This window comes from Myotis davidii, unplaced genomic scaffold (assembly GCF_000327345.1).
Source record: "Myotis davidii unplaced genomic scaffold, ASM32734v1 scaffold1364, whole genome shotgun sequence".
Taxonomy (NCBI): domain Eukaryota; kingdom Metazoa; phylum Chordata; class Mammalia; order Chiroptera; family Vespertilionidae; genus Myotis; species Myotis davidii.
In genome coordinates this window covers 45,094-49,926 of record NW_006295736.1, presented here as the reverse complement: position 1 = coordinate 49,926, position 4,833 = coordinate 45,094, and the positions used below count along the sequence as shown (strand labels likewise).

The 4,833-nt window shown below is 42.0% G+C and overlaps 1 protein-coding gene across 1 annotated transcript in view; it reads right to left on the bottom strand.

Moving 5' to 3' along the window:
* Positions 1-4,833, bottom strand: part of UBE2D4 (ubiquitin conjugating enzyme E2D 4 (putative)) — a gene marked incomplete at its 5' end in the record, with an annotated part of 19,767 nt that overhangs the window by 14,581 nt on the left and 353 nt on the right. The gene's annotated exons all lie outside the window — the stretch shown is intronic.

Below are 4,833 nucleotides of genomic sequence, written 5' to 3'. Positions count from 1 at the left end.
TTAATAAATTTATATATTATTTTCATATACATTTTACTAATTTCCTTTCATCTCTCACACTTCTATTATAGAGAAAGGGCAAATAACAATATTAAAATATCTCTGCTAATTAATTCCCTTTTAATGTGCACGAATTTCGTGCACTGGGCTACTAGTGTGTTTATAAGCTGCATTATGCATTCTAACCAAAAAGGTCAAAGCAACCCAAATGTTGACTTGATAAACAAAAATGTGATATATCCACCTAATGGAAATTTTTGGCCATAGAAAGAATGAAGTACTAATATATGCTACAACACGGATATATTAGATTCTTGGGGCTGTCATAACAAAGTACCACAAACCGGCTGGCTTAACAGAAATTTATTGTCTCACACAGTTTGGGGACTAGAAGTCTGAAACCAAGTTATTGACCGGGCTGGTTCCTTCTTGGCGCTGCGAGGTAGAACATTTCCAGGCCTCTCCTAGCTCCTGGCCCCAGGCAGTCCTTGGCTTATGGATGGTGTCCTGCCTGTCTGTGTCTTGATGTTGTCTTCATGTCTATCTCTGTGTCCAAATGCCCCCCTTCTCATAAGGACTCGATCATATTGGGTTAGGGCACCCCCTGACCTGATCTATTTGCAAGACCCAATTTTCAAATAAATTGACATTCACAGGTACCGGGGGTTAAGATTCCAAAATATTCTTTTGGAGACACAATTCAATATATAACAGTGGATGAACCTTGAAAACAGTACCCTAAATGAAAGAAGCCAGTCACAAAAGGCCAAATATTGTATGATTCCATTTATATGAAATATTCAGAATAGGCAACTGTATGAAGACTGTCATTTAGTGGTCACATAGGTCTGAGGGAGTGAGGGAATAGGCAGTGGTTGCTAATTGGAAAATTATATGTCTGTAAAGCTGTTTAAAATGTAACAACAATAACACACAGAATTCTTGTATGCCCTTTACCCAGTTTCCCCTAACATTAGCATCCTATCTAATAATAGACAAAGATTGAAATTGACCGTACCTTCCCTACGCCTCCCATTGGCTAATCACAGAGATATGCCAACAAAGATGGCGGTTAATTTGCATACGTAGGCGCGAAGCGGTGGAGCCAAGACTGAAGGCGGCTCCGGCACTGGTTTTCCTCCGGCACCCGGGACCCAGGCCTATTGCACGAATCTTTTCGTGCAACAGGCCTCTAGTATTATGTGACTGTAATACAATTATTCAGAAAATTAACATCTGTATAATACTATGAACTATTTACAGACTTTATTCAAATTTTACTAATTGTCTAACTAAGGTCCTTTTTCTGGTTCAGGAGCCGACTTAGGACCCCGTGATGCATTTGCTCATCCTGTCCCTCTAGCTTCCTGCCATCTTAGGCAGTTCTTTAGTTATTTCTTTGTCTTTGATGACCTTGACACTTTTGAAGAGTATTGGAGAGTTATTTTGTGGACTGTCCCTCAGTTTGGGTTTTCTGATTGATGAGTCAGTCTCCATTTACAGAAGATTGTCTCAGAGGTGACCTTGTACCCTTCGCAGGGCCTTGCATCAGAGGGTAGTGACATTGGTAAGTATGACTGGTTAAGTCCGAGCACTTCTTGACATTTTTCAGATTTCTCCATTGTGAATATTTTTAAAAAATTCATTTAAAAAAAGTAACTTGTGTGGAGAAACTTAAAAATTTGCTAAGAAGGTAGATCTACTCTATGCAAAGCTACAAATCTCTGGCTTCCCCAGAGTCCCAACACAGTCCTACCAGCAGGGTCTCCAGTACCACCGTCCAGGCAAGAAATCAGACTCCTGGTGCTTCCTGCTCCGCCATCCTCCCCAGTCCCTAGCTCTCTCCCTATTGCTCAGCTCCGCTGATGAGTGCTTCATGGACGATTTTTGCATCTGTGTTTGTCGGAGAGATTAATCTGCAGTTTCCCATGTTTGGATGGTCTTTGTGTGATTTTGGTTTTCAGGGTAATGCTGTCCTCATAAAATGGGTTGGGAAGCCTCTCCTTCTCTGCTTTTTTGGGAAGATAATGTTAGAGTTGGTTCTTCTTTAAATGTTTGGTAGAAGTACCAGTGAAGCCATCTGACCCACAGTTTTCTGTTTTGGCAGGTTTTTAAAAATTTTTCACTACTAAGTCAGTGCCTTTACTTATTATAAATCTATTCAGATTTTCCATTTCTTCATTATTTCAGTTAGGGTTGATTGTGTTTCCAGGAAACCTTTTTTTTTTCAGTTAGTTATCGAAGTTGTTGCATAACTGTTCATATTACTCTATTACAGTTCTTTTTATTTCTGTAAATCATTAGTAATGTCCCCACTTTCATTTCTGGTTTTAGTAATTTGAGTCCTCCTTTTTTCTTTTTCTTTTTAATTTTATTTATTGATTGTAGTGATAGGAAGAGAAAGATAGAGAGGCAGAGATAGAGATAGAGATAGAGAGAGAGAGAGAGAAACTGATTTGTTCTTCCACTTATTTATGCACTCATTGGTTGCTTCTTGTACATGTGCCCTGCCTGGAGATCAAACCTGCAACCTTGGCTTATAGGGATGATGCTGTAACCAACTGAGGTACCCGGCCAGGGCTCTCTCCTTTTTACTTAGGGAGTTTAGCAAGATTTGTTAATTTTGTTGATATTTTAAAAGAACAAACTATTATTTTAATTGATTCTTCTCTATTGTTTTTCTAGTCTCTATTTTTTCTTTGCTCTAATGTTTAATATTTCCTTCCTTTTATTTACTTTGGATTTGGTTTGCTCTTAATTTTTTTGTTCCTTATGGCATAGAGTTAAGTTGTTGATTTGACATCTTTTTTTTTTAATCCTCTCACAAGGATATTTCATTTTTTATTTGAGAGAGAGAGAGAGAGGAAGGGGGGGGGGTCAGTGTGAGAGAGAAACATTGATTGGCAACATACCCTGACCAAGGATCAAACCTGCAACCCAGGTATGTGCCCCGACCAGGAATCAAACCCACAACCTTTTGTTGGACGGACGAAGCTCCAACTGAGCCATTCAGTCAGGACTGTTTGATTTTTGTTTTTTATATCCCACGTATGAGTGAAATAACATGGTTCTCATCCTTTCTGTCTAACTTATTTCACTTAGCTTGATACTCAAGATTTATCCATGTTGTCACAAATGGCAGTATTCCATTGTTTTTATGGCTAAGTGGTATATTCCCTTGTACCATATCTTCATCCAGTCATCAGTTGAAGGGCACTAAGGTACTGTCTATTGTGAATAATGCTGCAGTGAATGTAGGGGTGCATGTATCTTTAGAAATGGTTTCAATTTTTGGGGGGTAGATCTCCAGAAGAGGAATTGCTGGGTAGCTCTCTTCTTCATATTAGTATAGCTTTCTTTTGGTTAATATTTGCATGGGATATCTTTTTCCATTCTTTTACTTTGTACCTTTTTCTATCATTAGATCTAAAGTGAGTTTCTTTAGAGCAGGGGTCCTCAAACTACGGCCCGCGGGCCACGTGCAAATACAAATATTGTATTTGTTCCCGTTTTGTTTTTGTACTTCAAAATAAGATATGTGCAGTGTACATAGGAAGTTGTTCATAGTTTTTTTTAAAAACTATAGTCCGGCCCTCCAACGGTCTGAGGGACAGTGAACTGGCCCCCTGTTTAAAAAGTTTGAGGACCCCTGCTTTAGAGTGTACACTGTATATATTCAAAGTTTTTATTTATTTTTAAATTTTTTTATTGATGTTTCTCTCCCTTTCCCTTACTCTCTGAAATCAATTACGGAAAAAAAATGTTCTTCCACCTACAACCAGAACCATAGTCCCTCTCTCCCCGCCAGCCTCGCCTTTCCTACTGGGAACCGAAGAAGCTGGACTTAATGGGAGCCCCTCCACCACCACCCTTTCAGAGCCGAGGGTCTGCTGCCCAGGAAGGCCCTGTGCTGACCCCGCACCACAACATCAATGGTCAGCCCTTCCATTCCTGATCCCCACCCCGTTTGTCAGCCCCCATATCCCCTTGAACTAGAGACAGCAGAGCAGACAGGGCCTCTGGACCAGGGCCACTAGGACCCTGGGGAAGGATGGGCAATAGCAAGTGAAAAGGCCCCCAAACCTCCCTGTCCTTGTGAAGATGGCTTTTCCTTGCCTGAGTGTTTGCTTGGTTCCACTCTGTTCAAAGTCCCTACAAGATGAGTGCGGAGGATTTCTGGCTGTGTTCTCCCTGTTTCTGTGGAGAGAGAGCTTGGAACTTGCTCATCTGCCATTCGGGGAAGACTGGTTTTTAGCCTATGAAATGGGCGGCGATCAGCAAACGTGGAATTGATAAGAGTTTTGGGAAACTGGCCTGTCATCCCTGTCGGTGACTTTGCTGGGGCACAGCAGGTGTGTGTATCTGGTATGCACATGTGTGTGTGTCTGGTGTGCACGTGTGTGTGGTATCTACACATGGGTGTACGTGTACTGGTACTTAGGTTTGTGTGCATACAGAGACATGGTATCCGAAAGACTTCGAATCCCGATATCCCCTGACCTGGACATTCAGCCCCTGGAAGCTTGGCTTGAGGAGATGACCCGGCGACCAGCGTGGGAAGCTGGGCTGCACCGACGGGCTATTGGGCAGGAACACCAGCAGCAGACGTGCCACCAGGGCTGGTGCGCACAGGACGGCCACCGGCGGTGAAATGCCTCCGCCCATTAAAACGTCCAGAAACAATACTTAATTTCAGTGAACTTATACTAATTATTAAAGATCTATCTTAAAGCCAGCAACAGTCATTGAAGAAATTACCCGACCTCCCTCACTCCAGCGGTTGCCCCTCCCCAGAACCTTCCTAACCCCGTCCCCGAGGATTCTCTACCCCCC